Consider the following 16,571-nt stretch of genomic DNA (forward strand, 5'->3'; position numbering starts at 1 on the left):
AGTCACATCTGACCCCAGCTTAGTGTCATCTGCAAACTTGCTGATGACTGACGCCATGCCCTACAGAGACCACGGGCAAAGATCCCCTGAAGTCCAGACATTGGGCACAGGCTGTGACACAACCCCGGGAGGGTGATTAATAATTAAGAGCAACACTTACAAGTAAAGCTTTAATTCCTCTGTAATATAAGTCACCTCTGCCTTAGAGCAGACAGTTTTCAGCCCCTGATGGACATAGTTCCCAAGTGGCACTAAGCCAAAGGGAGATTTCTCTCTCTGCAAATAGTTTGGGGGCAGATGTGGCTGGGTTGGAGGGCAGAAGGGCTCTGCAGCGGGACCTTGACCGCCTGCACAGATGGGCAGAGTCCAATGGGATGGAGTTCAATAGCTCCAAGTGCAGGGTGCTGCACTTTGGCCACAGCAACCCCATGCAGAGATACAGGCTGGGGTGGGAGTGGCTGGAGAGCAGCCAGACAGAGAGGGATCTGGGGGTGCTGATTGATACCCACCTGAACATGAGCCAGCAGTGTGCCCAGGTGGCCAAGAGAGCCAGTGGCATCCTGGCCTGCATCAGGAATGGTGTGGCCAGCAGGAACAGGGAGGTCATTCTGCCCCTGTACTCTGCACTGGTTAGACCTCACCTTGAGTGCTGTGTTCAGTTCTGGGCCCCCCAGTTTAGGAGGGACATTGAGATGCTTGAGCGTGTCCAGAGAAGGGCAACGAGGCTGGGGAGAGGCCTTGAGCACAGCCCTACGAGGAGAGGCTGAGGGAGCTGGGATTGGTTAGCCTGGAGAAGAGGAGGCTCAGGGCAGACCTTATTGCTGTCTACAACTACCTGAGGGGAGGTTGTGGCCAGGAGGAGGTTGCTCTCTTCTCTCAGGTGGCCAGCACCAGAACAAGAGGACACAGCCTCAGGCTGTGCCAGGGGAGATTTAGGCTGGAGGTGAGGAGAAAGTTCTTCCCTGAGAGAGTCATTGGACACTGGAATGGGCTGCCCGGGGAGGTGGTGGAGTCACCGTCCCTGGAGCTGTTCAAGGCAGGATTGGACGTGGCACTTGGTGCCATGGTCTGGCCTTGAGCTCTGTGCTAAGGGGTTGGACTTGATGATCTGTGAGGTCTCTTCCAACCCTGATGATACTGTGATACTGTGATACTGTGATACTGTGAAAGACAAGACCTGGTCCAGGAAAAGCTTCCTCTCCTCAACATCTCTCTTCAATAACAAGAACAGTTGCACTGAACCTGAATGAGGAGGGCAGAGCACGTCCAGTGAGAGCAGCCATGGACACCAGCAACCACTGAACACATCTGCAGTGCAGTGAAGAAAGAGGTGCAAGGTGAAGCAGGAATGTGAAGCCCAATCCAGTGAGGTCAGGACCAGCAAGGTTGAGTGGCATTCTTCAGGGGTTGGCACTGGAACCACTGCTATTGGACACCTTTATTAATGACATGGGTGGTGGGTTCGAGGCACCCTCAGCAAGTTTGTGGGTGACACCAAGCTGTGTGGCATGGGTGGCACACTGAGAAGGGATGCCATACAGAGGCACCTTGAGAGGTGTGAGAGGAGGACCCATGAAAGTTCAACAAGGTCAAGTGAAAGGTCCAAACGTGGGTCAAGGCAAGGTTCAGGCTGGATGCTAGGAGATATTTCTTCACAGAGAGGGTTCTCAAACCCTGGAATGGTCTGCCCAGGGCAGTGGTGGAGTCACCATCCCTGGAGGTGTTTAAGCAATGTGTGGACCTGGTCCCTGGGCACATTGTTTAGTGTCGACTTCTCAGTGCTGAGTCAAGGCTTGCACTGGATGATCTTTGAGGTCTCTTCCAGCCAGATGTACTCTGTGATTATGCAGTCATCAGCTAGGAGTCAACCTGCAGAGGTGAGCACAAACCCAGATCTCTTGAATCCTGCCTCTGAGTCTTGCCCAGGGCCTTTGACACACTCCTGTCTTAACCAGCTTGTACAGCTTAGAGACAAAAGACAGCTTCAAAGAGAGAAGCCTGCAAGGCTGGAGGGATTAATTGGAAACAGATGATCAGATATAGACTGTTAGAAGCAGGAAGATCAGCTGAAAACATCAGATAAATAGCTGAAAATAGCCTGAAATACTGAAAAGGAAGTGGGGGGAGGGGAGCAACTTTCACTGTCAGTTCTTCAAATTCAGCTGAGTCTCCAGTTGTAAAGCCTAAAGCAGTCCAGTAAATATCACATGATTATGGAATGATGAAATCATTAGGGTTGGAGAAGACCACTAAGATCACCAAGTCTATTTGTCAACCCAAACCCACCATGCCCACTAAATCATGTCCCAAAGTGCCATGGCTACAGGGTTTTTGAACACCTCCAGGGACAATGACCCCACCCCCTCCCTGGGCAGCCTGTTCCAGTGCTTGACCACTCTTGCAGGAAATAATTTTTTCCTAATACCCAACCTAAATCTCACCTGGTGCAACTTGAGGACATTTCCCCTCATATCCTTGTACAAGGAGCTTCTACTCCCCCCTAGAATTTCAGAAGCAGCATCTGTTAAGCTCCTAAATAAAATCTGCACTGCTAGAAATAAAGATCTTCATGGCAGGTAAGGCACACTGGAGAAGCCTCTGCAGTGATTGCAGACTCAGAGAACATTCAATCACTTTGCTTGGAAAAGACCTGTGAGATCACTGAGTCCAACCACGCTAACTCTACACAGGCTGGTGTCAAATCATGCCCCTCAGCACCACACCTCTGACTCTTCTCAACACCTGCAGTGACAGAGATTCAACCACCTCCCTGGGGAGCCTGTTCCACTGTTTAATAACTCTTTGGGTGAAGAACTTTCGTCCAATATGCAATTTAAACCTCCCCTGGTGCAGCTGGAGGTCATTTCCTCTCCTCCTATCAGGCATTACTATGGGAAATAGACCAACCCCCACCTCCCTCCAACCTCCTTTCAGGGAGTTGTAGAGAGAGCAATGAGGTCTCCTCTCAGCCTCCTCCAGGGAAGACAATCCCAGCTCTCTCAGCTGCTCCTCACCTGACCTCTTCCCCAGGGATAACAATCCCAGTTCAAATGCCTGGGAAACGAACAAAAGCTGCCACTTCTCACCTCCTCTGAACCGAGTCACAGGGTGAGAGAAGCAGAGCAGAGAGTCCCCTGGAAAAGCAGCCAGTCGTGGAGTGAGCTCCAGATGCCTCTAGCAGTGCACGGCAGCAGGACTGCCTCCAGCATGCCCCACAAGAGGCTTTGCACCAAATTTGGGTGTCCTCCCACCTCAAGTTAACTTAAGGGCACTTCTTCAGGCCTCCCATTTTTCATTTGCTGTCATAGGAACTTACTCTCTCCCAAGGGTTCTGAGAGACTGCCCATTTAAACAAGGGAAAGCACAGCCTAAGGACACTGTGTGGCTTTCTGGCTCTTGGAAACCAGGTAGATACCACCCTCTAGCAGGTCAACACAGCCACCCAGCTTGGTGTCACCTGCAAACTTACTGAGGGTGCCCTCAGTCCCCTCACCCAGATCATTGATAAGGACAGTAAAGAAGAGAAGGCACTGAGGCAGAGCAAGAGGTGCTTGAGCACACTGCCAGAACTGCTGCCTTGGAATGGAGACTGTGCCTGCCTGTCTGATGCCACTGCCTTTGTCATCCATGGGTACTCTTCCCTCTTTCCCCCTCTTCAGTCTTTCTTTTTGTTCTCTGTGGAACTCCCTGTCACCAGACTTCCACTAGCCTGGATTTCTTCCCAAGCACTGCTTGTCATGCTCCCTTCTGAAGCTCGTGGTAAGGATGTGACACAGCTCTGAACTTCTTTTGTCTCTTTTTTTGAGGGTGGGGGTTAATCATCAGATTTCAGAGCTTTGCTATTGAAATCCACCAGACAACAAGTGAAGGGAGGTAAGGAGACAAGGCTGTCATGGTGTGGGAAATCAAAGTCAAAGTGTTTCACAAGCAAAATGCATTCACAATTCCATTCCAAGGAAGAACATGTCTGGGCCACATCGAATAGCAGGTCTGCAGCAGGTGCAGGAGATGAATACAAACACACAGTTCAGTTTGGGAGATGCAGCACTAGACTACACTGGCCAAGACTGTTGGGTGAATCACAGTGTCATCACAGAGCGGTTTCGGTTGGGAGGGACCTTAAAGATCATCTAGTTCAAGATCCTTGCATGGGCATGGACACCTTCCACTAGAGCAGGCTGCTCAAAGCCCTGTCCAACCTAACCTTGAACTCTTCCAGGAAGGGGCATCCACAACCTCCCTGGGCAACCTGCTCCAGTGTCTCACCACCCTCACTGGAAAGAATTTCTTCTTAATCTCGTGTCTAACTCTGCCCTCTTCCAGCCCAAACTCATTCCCCCTCATCCTACCTCTACAAGCCATTGTAAGAAGTCTCTCCTCAGCTTTCTTAGAGGACACTTTCAGGTACAGGAAGGCTACTATGAGGTCTCCCCAGAGCCTTCTCTTCTCCAGGCTAAACAGCCCCAGCTCCCACAGCCTGTCAGAGGTGCTCCACCCTCTGATCATCTGGACTCTCTCCAGCAGTTCAGTGTCCTTCTGGTGTTGGGGGCACCAGAGGGCTTCCTGTTTTTTTCTGTAGCTTAAGTCACAGTCAAAGGTTACCTGGAAACCCTCTGTGTTTAGTAGCTTAAGTCACAGTCAAAGGTTACCTGGAAACCCTCTGTGTTTAGTAGCTTAAGTCACAGTCAAAGGTTACCTGGAAACCCTCTGTGTTTAGTAGCTTAAGTCACAAAGGTCCCCAAGGATCAGTGCTAGGCCCAGTCCTGTTCAACATCTTTATTGATGATCTGGAGCAGGGGATTGAGTCCAGAATCAGTAAGTTTGCAGATGACACCAAGCTAGGAGCAGCTGTGGAGCTGTTGGAGGGTAGGAGAGCCCTGCAGAGGGACCTGGCCAGGCTGGATGGGTGGGCAGAGGCCAATGGGATGAGATTGAACAAGGCCAAGTGCAGGGTTCTGCACTTTGGCCACAACAACCCCAAGCAGCACTACAGGCTGGAGACTGAGTGGATGAGAGCAGCCAGGCAGAAAGGAACCTGGGGGTGCTGATAGATAGTAGGCTGAAGATGAGCCAGCAGTGTGCCCAGGTGGCCAAGAGAGCCAATGGCATCCTGGGCTGGCTCAGGAGCAGTGTGGGCAGCAGGACAAGGGAGGTTCTTCTGCCCCTGTGCTCAACACTGCTCAGGCCACACCTTGAGTGCTGTGTCCAGTTCTGGGCTCCTCAATTGAAGGGAGATGTTGAGGTGCTGGAAGGTGTCCAGAGAAGGGCAACAAAGCTGGTGAGGGGCCTGGAACACAAACCCTGTGAGGAGAGGCTGAGGGAGCTGGGGGTGTGCAGCCTGCAGAAGAGGAGGCTCAGGGCAGAGCTCATTGCTGTCTACAACTACCTGAAGGGAGGCTGTAGCCAGGTGGGGTTGGGCTCTGCTGCCAGGCAACCAGCAATAGAACAAGGGGACACAGTCTCAAGTTGTGCAATCAGGGGAGGTCTAGGCTGGATGTTAGGAGGAAGTTGTTGTCAGAGAGAGTGATTGGCATTGGAATGGGCTGCCCAGGGAGGTGGTGGAGTTGCTGTTCCTGGAGGTGTTGAAGCAAAGCTTGGCTGAGGCACTTAGTGCCATGGTCTGGTTGACTGGCATGGGCTGGGTGCTAGGTTGGCCTGGATGAGCTTGGAGGTCTCTTCCAACCTGGTTGATTCTGTGATTCTGTGACCCTCTATGTTTAGTAGCTTAAGTCACATTCAAAGGTTACCTGGAAACCCTCTGTGTTCAGGCTGGTTCCACAGACCAGCTGAACCTGGCACCTTCAGTTACCTGAGATCTGCAGTCACCTTCTCCCACAGCGAGAGTGAGTTGCTGACCCTGTCTTGGAAATGCCTTCTCTGCAGTTCTTCCACCAAATGCTTCATGAAAGCCATTAGGGTACCAGGTTGAAACACATTTCCTTAGTGAGGAACAGCATTTCCCCAAGCCGATTCAGAAAGGCATGATGCTGGAAGAAACTGAATCCAGTGGGCTTGAGAACCCAAGGTGTCTCCGCTCACCAGTCTGCTGGCCCTTTTTCCAGTTTGTGGGAGTCTTTACTCAGCAAAACACACATCCCAGAGGTGCAGATGGACAAAACACACAAGCTACTGGCTGCATGGACCAGCAAGGCAAAGAACAACCCTCCTTGGCCCTCATAAAACCATGAGCAGCACTCATGGGAACAGGAGACCAGGGGCAACCCCAGCTGTTTGCCCTCCCCCTCCAACTGATCAGGAGTGAAGGTCACCTGTGGATACACACAGAGTTCCTCATTCTCATCCACCTCCAAGCCCAGACACTTCTTCCATCCAGACCCCACACCAAGGCCAGGAGCCTCACTTACCCTGTGTCCAGGCTAAGTGGCCACATTCTGCTCTTCCAGTCCCCGACCTGTCTAGTTGGAGCTTGCCAGTTACCAGGCTCCTGACTGAGAAGGAAACACTGGGTTGGCCTTGGTAAAAACCCAAATTTGAAATGTGACATTTTTCAGAGAGACTTGGGAGAGTGCCTGGGAGTGCTGCAGTTTCATTTCCTGCTCTGTGTGGTAACTGTGACTGCCAGAGCCTGGCAGCTTCCCCTCTCAGCCAGGCTAGGAGGCAATCGGCATGGATGGCCACCAGAGAACTTCCAGCAGCACTGACAGCAGCAAGCACGTTCCTGTGTCACTATGTCAGAGTAGCCCCACTGAAATCTTGGATTAGACTGCTCTGTGCTCAATAACCCCAGCAGCATCTGAGCACCAAGCCCTCAGCTGCTCTATGGCCTGACTTGCCTGCCTGACTAAGCTGCGGGGCAGAGGCACCCACAGTGGCGAAGGACTCCCACAGCCACCCACCTTGCCTGGTCCTGCAGAGGGCCCAAGCACGTTTTGATGCTGCCAGGAGCAGAGCTCACCAGGCTGCAGGCTGTGAGAGCAGAGTGCACTTTGCTAATGCCAGGACACTCCAAGCTTTGCCCTGCAGCACAATCTCTCTGGCGCTCAGCGTGACTCTGGCTGCAGACCTCCGTGCCAGGAGCTGGCACAGGATGCTGTGCCATGCAGCATTCAATCTGTGGTTGCACCAGGCTGAACAAAGGCTGTCTTTCTAGGAGTGGTGACCCCAAAACTGAGACCAGTGCTCAGGGTGTGTCCTGACCCACGCTGAATACAGTGGGACAATCACTTCCCTGGTCCTGCTGCCCACACTGTGCCTGATCTAGGCCAGGATGCTGGTGGCCTTCTTGTCCACCTGGACACACATTGGCTCACGTTCAGCCAGCTGTTGACCAACACACTCAGGTCTCTCTATGCTGAGCAGCTTTCCAGCCACCCTACCCCGGGCCTGGAGTGCTCACGAAGTTGTTGTGACCCAGTCACAGGACCCAGCACTTGGCCTTGTTGAGTCACATACACATGGGCTTGGCCCATTGCTTCAGCCTGTTCAGGTCTCTCTCCAGAGCCTTCCTACCCTCCAGCAGATCAACATTCCCTCCCAACTTGATGTCATTTGCAAACTTACAGAGACTGCTCTCAATCTCCTTGTCCAGATCATCAGTGAGGATATAAAAGAGAGCTGGCCCCAGCACTGAGCCCTGGGGAGCACCACTTGTGACCAGCTGCCAGCAGGACTTAACTCCATTCCCACCACTCTTCAGGCCCAGCCACCCAGCCAGTTTTTCACCCAGTAAAGTGCCCACCCATCCGAGCCAGGAGCAGCCAGTTTCTTCAGACAGATGCTGGGGGAAACCTCTAAGCTGTGTCTGGCATCTCTGCACAGCAAGATGAAAGAGCTCTGAGAGGACCCAGATCAGGAGTCACCATTCATGTCACAGTCTGAGGTCATTCCAGCTCCAGCAAATTGCTCTCAACACCAGCAGGCCACATCTAGAATGCTCTGTGCACCTTCTTTAGTCCAAGCAATGCTGATTATTCATCTAGCAAACATTCATGGCCCTCACACTTCCTTTGCCCAGGGCTTTGCACCACAGCTGAATTTAGATCAGCTGCCTGCCACCATCAATGTGTCCAACTAACCACTGCTGTCCCCCTGGACTTACTTGCTGTCAGCTTGCTGGCTGCAAGGGAGTCTCTCTGGGCCAGAAGCTGATGGTTTTATTCATAGCCATTTCCTCTCCCCCAGCTTCCTGCAGGCACATTGTGATTCTGACTCCTGCTGCTGCACCTCCAATGGCATCACAGCTCCAGAGAAGCCCTGGGGTGTGCTCATGCAGGAAAAGTCCCCCACAAATCTGAATGAAGCTCCACACAGGTTCCAGCAAGCAAACCACCCTTCTCCTGGAAGGGAACTTGTAAAGGTAACAGAGTTTGCCCCTCCCTGTGTGAAACGTGCCCCAGTGCTCAATCTGCCTGGGTGTCACTGCCCAGAACAGTGTCAGCATGCCACCTGTCGTCAGAAGCATCCTGTTTGTCATCTGCAGACAGAGAACAGCCTCACATTGCTGACGGAAGCAATCTCTGCTTCCCTGGTCACAGAATCAGAGGAGGGTAGGGGTAGGAGATCACCTAGTCCACCCCCCCTGCTAGAGCAGGGTCACCCAGAGCAAATCACACAGGAACACAGCCAGACAGGTTTTGAAAGGCTCCAGAGAAGGAGACTCCACAACCTCTCCTGGCAGCCTGGTCCAGTGCTCTGCCACCCTCAAAGGGAAGAAGTTTTCCCTTGTGTTTTTCCCATGCAACCTCCTGTCACTGGACAGCACTGAGAGGAGTCTGGCTCCATCCTCCTGACCCTCACCCTTTAGATAATGATCAGCACAAATGAGATCCCCTCTCAGTTTCCCCTTCTCCAGGCTAAACAAGCACAACTCTCTCAGCTCTTTCTTGAAGTTAGATGTTCCAGTCCCTGATGTTCATCCAGCCAGGTGCAGCTCAAGGCTCTGACAAATCAGTGCTCTTTCCTGACCCTCCCAACTGAGCAGCACCAACCTGAACTTAATTACCCCTGAGGAGTTTCCCATTTAGATTGAATTACTGCAGAGCAATGACCCAGAATTTCTTGCTGAGCTGAAGGTCCACAGGGCCAGACACCCATCCCTGACCACAGAATCACACACAGACTGCTGTGTTTGCATCAGTGTCTCCATGCTCAGCTCTGCTCTGAACATTTCCTGCCCATACTCTTTCTCTGCCCTGTGGGTGTCTGCACACATCCTAGCACTTCTTTTTACCCCATGAGTGCCTAAATCAACAGCCTCTGTGTCACCATTCACCTCACCACTGTGACTTCCAAATGCAATGTGAAAACTGGAGATACTCAAGATGTGAGTCCTGAGGCTGCTTTCCTTCTACATGCCCTCTCCAGGCAGAGGATCACAGAAAGAATGGAAGAGACACTCAAAGATCATGTTGTCTAGCCCTCTGCACTGAGTAGAGACATCTCCAGATCAGGCTGCCCAAGGTCACGTCAAGTCTGATTTTGAATGTCACCAGGGACCTCTCAAGGTACCAGGCAGGTACCTTTCAGTAGCAAGCCATAGGAAAGGCATGAGTCTGGAGGCACCCTTTCCTCTCCACTAGTAAAAGAGGATGCCTGGGGGGAGGCTGGAGCATCCATCACTAGAGCAGGTCTGGGGTTAGCACTTTAGCATCAGTCACATGGGGCTATGGACTGTTTCTGTTCTACAGTTGAAGTGTCTCTTAAGACTCACCCTCCTAAGGAGACAGAGTTGTCTAACCACAGTCATTTCAGCCAGTAGAATCACACAATGGTTTGGGCTAGAAAGGGCATTAGAGATCATCTAGTTCCAGCCCTCTGGCCATAGCAGGGACATCTTCCACTGTACCAGGTTGGTCAAGGCTCTACCCAAAGAGCTGCAATTCTCTGTGCCCCACTTTACAAGGGTAAAGGTCCAAGCAAGTTGGAAAAGACTTCAGGTTCTCCTCCCCTTGAAGAGCAGGACTAAGTCTTCACAAGCAGCATAGCACTGAAACTCTCCCTCACATTCTACACTTAATGGATCCTGGACACTGCCAAAAGCAGCACTGCCAACAAGCACCCCACGGGCAGCACTGCTGCCACCATACCTAGAGCACTGTGCAGGGACACGAACATGCTCCCAGGCAGAGTCCTGCTGCCAAGCTCCTAGCACTGCCCCCAAGCTTTGGCATGGGACAAGTGACTGTTCCAGACAACCTAGCACATGGCACTTGCAGGACCTTCGGGGCCGCTGCAGAATCCGCTGCCAGGGAGCAGAGTTAGGGAGCGAGGAGTGTGATTTGCAAGTAAATATCTCTCTGAACTTCAGTGACTGCTGACACTATCAATGGTCAGCCAAAAATGAGCCAGGGATGTGTGCCCAGGTGGCAAAGAAGGCCAACAGCATTCTGGCCAGGGTTGGGAAAAGCGTGGCCAGCAGGATCAGGGAAGTCATTGCCCCCCTGGACTCAGCCCTGGTGAGGCCACACCTGGTATCCTGGGTTCAGTTTTGGTGCCCTCACTCCAAGAGAGACACTGAGGTGCAGGAGAAGGTCCAGAGAAGCACAGAAAAGCTGGTGAAGGGTCTGGAGAACAGGCCTGGTGAGGAGCAGCTGAGGGAACTGGAGTTGTTTAGTCTGGAGAAGAGGAGGCTGAGGGAAGACCTCATAGCTCTCTACAACTCCCTGAAAGGAGGTTAGAACCAGGTGGGTGTTGGTCTCTTCTCCCTAGGGTAAGAGGAAATGCCCTGAAGTTACACCAGGGGAGGTTTAGGTTGGAGATTAGAAGAAACTTCATCACTGAAAGGGTTCCCAAAGCCTGAAATAAGCTGCCCAGGACGATGGTTGAATCCCCATCCCTGGGGATGCAGTACTGAAGGACATGGTTTAGCACCACGTTAGCACTTGGTACAGTTGGATAATGGTGGGAAGCAATGATCTTAAAGGTTTTTTTCCAACTAAAACAACTGCATGATTCTGTGATTTTAAGAGGTACTATAGAAGTAGTGAGTAAAAATAACTTCCTTTAGGTCTATTACCACAACAACTTAGAAGGGGCTTTACTGCCTTGTAGTTACAGTCTTACCCCTTTGGGTAGCATATGGCAGCTACAGAACAGGCACTTCTGTTCAGGGTACAGAAGCCAAACTGCACTGGTAATAACTGTGGTTTATCTTCCTGGGAATGCACCATAAAAGATTCAGCTCTCATATCTAAACTTTGCAAAAGGCAGCAGTCACCAGAAGTCAGCACAGAATCTTATCACACATTCATTTGAAAGCTGCTAATACTCCACGACCTGTGTTTGTGTCTTGTCTTTTTGCCTTGAGATGAGGCCACTCAATGATCTGATGGTGAAATGGAGATGAAAATTCCCCAGAGTTTCTCTGGAAGTTTTCTCCCTGTGATGGTCAGATAGATGCTCGGTGCTGCATGCACTGAGTGAATTTTGGAGGGGTTCATAGGATGTTCAGGGGTTGGAAGGGACCCAAAGAGATTGTTCTCCATGTGGATACATCAAAAGATCACAGAATTGTCGAATCAGAATGGTTTGGGTTGGAAGGGATCATCTAGTTCCAACCCTCCCCACCATGGGCAGGGGCACCTTCCACTCTACACCAGGCTGCTCAAGACCTTGTCAAACCTGGCCTTGAGGATCTCTAGGGAAGGGGCAATGAGGGCAGATGAGAAGGGGTGGAAAAAAATTGAATAAGAATTGGAGTTGGCAGTGGCATGCTCTGGGAACGTACATCAACATCCCTCACATCACTAGCAACTCTCTGTGCTGGGTTAGGAACTGGCTGGAGGGCTGGACCCAGAGAGTGGTGTTGAATGGTGCCACATCCAGCTGGCAGCTGTCACTAGTGGTGTCCCTCAGGGATCAGTGCTGGGCCCCATCCTCTTTAACATCTTCATAGATGATCTGGATGAGGGCATGGAGTCAGTCATCAGCAAGTTTGCAGATGACACCAAGCTGGGGGCAGATGTGGCTGGGTTGGAAGGCAGAAGGGCTCTGCAGCAGGACCTTGACCGCCTGGACAGATGGGCAGAGTCCAAGGGGATGGCTTCAATAGCTCCAAGTGCAGGGTGCTGCACTTTGGCCACAGCAACCCCATGCAGAGATACAGGCTGGGGTGGGAGTGGCTGGAGAGCAGCCAGACAGAGAGGGATCTGGGGGTGCTGATTGATACCCACCTGAACATGAGCCAGCAGTGTGCCCAGGTGGCCAAGAGAGCCAGTGGCATCCTGGCCTGCATCAGCAATGGTGTGGCCAGCAGGAGCAGGGAGGTCATTCTGCCCCTGTACTCTGCACTGCTTAGGCCACACCTTGAGTACTGTGTTCAGCTCTGGGCCCCCCAGTTTAGGAAGGACATTGAGATGCTTGAGCGTGTCCAGAGAAGGGCAACGAGGCTGGGGAGAGGCCTTGAGCACAGCCCTACGAGGAGAGGCTGAGGGAGCTGGGATTGGTTAGCCTGGAGAAGAGGAGGCTCAGGGGTGACCTTATTGCTGTCTACAACTACCTGAAGGGCTTTGAGCTGGAAGAGGGGAGATTTAGACTGGAGATTAGGAAGAAGTTGTTTACAGTGAGGGACACTGGCACAAGTTGCCCAGGGAGGTTGTGGATCCCCCCTCCCTGGAGGTGTTCAAGGCCAGGCTGGGCAGGGCCTTAAGCAACCTGTTCTAGTGGAAGATGTCCCTGCCCATGGCAGGGGACTCAAAACCAGATGATCTTTCAGGTCCCTTCCAACCCAGACCATTCTATGATCTGTATATGAGCTGTGTACTTAGAGAGATGCTTTTGACTTACAGCCTCAGATTTCAGTTACTATCTGAGCTCAGGTCGTTCCTGGCTCCATCATTACAAAAAGAACTTTCTTTGCCCACCTTTTCTCCCTAAACTTCTGTATTGATGCATTTTATGCTGTGCACATTTACAGAGTACTAAATTCAGTCATTTTGGGGCTAAATGTAATTCCTTAGTAATTGCAGTCGACTCATTTTTATTGGTAGCAGTATCTTAGCTTTGCAAATGTGGGAGCTGCACTCTGCTGACAATGTCTTAGGAAAGGTCTGCTTCATAAACATAGGAATGCATTTGGGAAGGTTTAAATTAGATGACTACAGAGAAGTCTCTTTTTGACTGAACATGGCAGAATTTGCTCCCCAATAAGTCCAGGAGAGGCTCTAGGGGATGGAGAACAAGATGAAACCCCTCTCTCTCTGTGAAGATTTAGTATATATGATCCATCTGAATGATGCCTTGAGAAGCACAGCTGGAATGAGATTCAGATCCTGAAAGACTGGGTTGGAGTTGATCTCAAAGGTCCATCCCAATAGAAATGACTCTGTCATTCTGTGTTTCTAAGGGTGGTGTCTATAGCTCAGCCTTGCCAACAAGCAGTTCCTCCAACCTACCTTATTAGCATCCCCTTCTCTTCCAGCCCTGTGAAAGCCTTTATGTAGTTCACAGCATCACAGTGTCACAGTATCATCAGGGTTGGAAGAGACCTCACAGATCATCAAGTCCAACCCTTTACCACAGAGCTCAAGGCCAGACCATGGCACCAAGTGCCACGTCCAGTCCTGCCTTGAACAGCTCCAGGGACGGCGACTCCACCACCTCCCCGGGCAGCCCATTCCAGTGTCCAATGACTCTCTCAGGGAAGAACTTTCTCCTCACCTCCAGCCTAAATTTCCCCTGGCGCAGCCTGAGGCTGTGTCCTCTTGTTCTGGTGCTGGCCACCTGAGAGAAGAGAGCAACCTCCTCCTGGCCACAACCACCCCTCAGGTAGTTGCAGACAGCAATAAGGTCTCCCCTGAGCCTCCTCTTCTCCAGGCTAACCAATCCCAGCTCCCTCAGCCTCTCCTCGTAGGGCTGTGCTCAAGGCCTCTCCCCAGCCTCATCGCCCTTCTCTGGACACGCTCAAGCATCTCAATGTCCCTCCTAAACTGGGGGGCCCAGAACTGAACACAGCACTCAAGGTGTGGTCTAAGCAGTGCAGAGTACAGGGGCAGAATGACCTCCCTGCTCCTGCTGGCCACACCATTCCTGATGCAGGCACAGCTTGGTGTCATCTGCAAACTTGCTGATGACTGACTCGATGCCCTCATCCAGATGATCATCTTGATGCACCCCAGAATGTCCTTGGCTTTGTGGACAAGGTTATAGAGCCCAAAAGCACTTCCAGCTGTATTTATGCCCCATCCAGCTTCAGGAGGTAAAATGAACCATTTATCACTGCGTTGATGCCTGTGGGCACTGATCAGAGAGCAGCAATGAGAACCAAGCAGTGGTACACTCCCCCACAGTACAGCTCAGACCATTTCCAGATTAATAACAGCAGCTTTCAACACTGTGTGGGTTGTTTTAATACAACATTTCAAAAATGGTGTAGAAATTACATATATTTCTTTTTGTTTGTTTTTTTTCAGGAGCATCCAAAAGCTGGCAGATATTAGATGCCAGTCACCAAAAGTGAGCTCTGAATCTCAACCCCCCCCTGCAAACTTTATCACAGAAATAGGGGACAAATATTTCTCTAGAATGAGGGTGGTTTCATGGTCAGCACTGGCAGTGCAAGACCCTACAAAAGACTCTGAAAGAGTTTCCAGAATAAAGATGACCTTGAAAAAAATGAATCATAGAATCATAGAATAGCTTGGGCTCATAGGGGCAGTTCCAATCCCCCTGCCATGGGCAGGGACTCTGCTCACCAGACCAGGTTGCTCAAGGCCCTGTCTAACCTGGCATTGAACACTTTCATAGAATCATAGAATCATAGAATCAACCAGGTTGGAAGAGACCTCCAAGATCATCCAGGCCAACCTAGCACCCAGCCCTAGCCAGTCAACCAGACCATGGCACTAAGTGCCCCAGCCAGGCTTGGCTTCAACACCTCCAGGGACAGTGACTCCACCACCTCCCTGGGCAGCTCATTCCAATGCCAGTCACTCTCTCTGCCAGGAGCTTCCTCCTGACATCCAGCCTAGACCTGCCCTGGCACAACTTGAGACTGTGTCCCCTTGTTCTATTGCTGGTTGCCTGGCAGCAGAGCCCAACCCCACCTGGCTACAGCCTCCCTGCAGGTAGTTGTAGACAGCAATGAGCTCTGCCCTGAGCCTCCTCTTCTGCAGGCTGCACACCCCCAGCTCCCTCAGCCTCTCCTCACAGGGTTTGTGTTCCAGGCCCCTCCCCAGCTTTGTTGCCCTTCTCTGGACACCTTCCAGCACCTCAACATCTCTCTTGAATGGAGGAGCCCAGAACTGGGCACAGCACTCAAGGTGTGGCCTGAGCAGTGCTGAGCACAGGGGCAGAATAACCTCCCTTGTCCTGCTGCCCACACTGCTCCTGAGCCAGCCCAGGATGCCATTGGCTCTCTTGCCCACCTGGGCACACTGCTGCCTCATCTGCAGCTACTCTCTACCAGTACCCCCAGGTCTCTTTCTGCCTGGCTGCTCTCAGCCACTCTGGCCCCAGCCTGTAGTGCTGCTTGGGGTTGTTGTGGCCAAAGTGCAGAACCCTGCACTTGGCCTTGTTCAGTCTCATCCCATTGGCCTCTGCCCACCCATCCAGCCTGGCCAGGTCCCTCTGCAGGGCTCTGCTACCTTCCAACAGCTCCACAGCTGCTCCTAGCTTGGTGTCATCTGCAAACTTACTGATGCTGGACTCAATCCCCTCATCCAGGTCATCAATAAAGATGTTGAACAGGACTGGGCCCAGCACTGATCCCTGGGGCACACCACTAGTGACAGCTGCCAGCTGGATGTGGCACCATTCACCACCACTCTCTGGGCTCTGCCATCCAGCCAGTTCTTGATCCAGCACAGAGTGAATCTGTCCAAACCATGAGCTGCCAGCTTGGTCAGGAGCTTCTTGTGGCAGACAGTGTCAAAGGCTTTGCTGCAGTCCAGGCAGACTCCATCCACAGCCTGCCCCACATTCACCAGGCAGGAATCTGATCATAAAAGGAGATCAGGTTGGTGAGGCAGGACCTGCCCTTTCTAAACCCATGCTGGCTGGGCCTGATCCCTTGGCCATCCTGTAGGTCCTCCTTCAGGGAGGGACCAAACACTTCCAGGAAGGGAGCAAGAACTGTCCAAACCCAAAGGTTGCACAAATTACTTTAAATCTTCCCCTTTTGCCTGACCTTGTGCTCCACCCACTCTATTCCATGGCCACAGGCTCACAGGATGTCAGGGGTTGGAAGGGACCCAAGGGGATCATCCAGTCCAACCCCCCTGCCAGAGCAGGACAATCCTATCTGACACAGATCACACAGGAACACATCCAGACAGGCCTGGAAAGGCTCCAGGGAATGAGACTCCACAACCTCTCTGGGCAGCCTGTGCCAGGGCTCTGGGACCCTTACACTAAAGTCCCCCTTGTGTTGAGGTGGACCCTGCACTGCAGCTTACACCCATTGCTCCCTGCCCTATCCCAGGGAGCAGTGAGCAGAGCACATGTAGTGGTTCAGGAGTTTTCCTCCCCCCAGAGTACCTCAGCCAGCTGGCAGGTAAGGATGAAGCTGTACTTTACAGCACAGCACAGACTCACAGGCACATGCACACAATCTGTACAGGTATTTACAGCTAGATACAATCACAGACAAGTAATACAGACATTCAAAACCTCTC

This window comes from Pogoniulus pusillus, chromosome 25 (genome assembly GCF_015220805.1).
Source record: "Pogoniulus pusillus isolate bPogPus1 chromosome 25, bPogPus1.pri, whole genome shotgun sequence".
Taxonomy (NCBI): Eukaryota; Metazoa; Chordata; class Aves; order Piciformes; family Lybiidae; genus Pogoniulus; species Pogoniulus pusillus.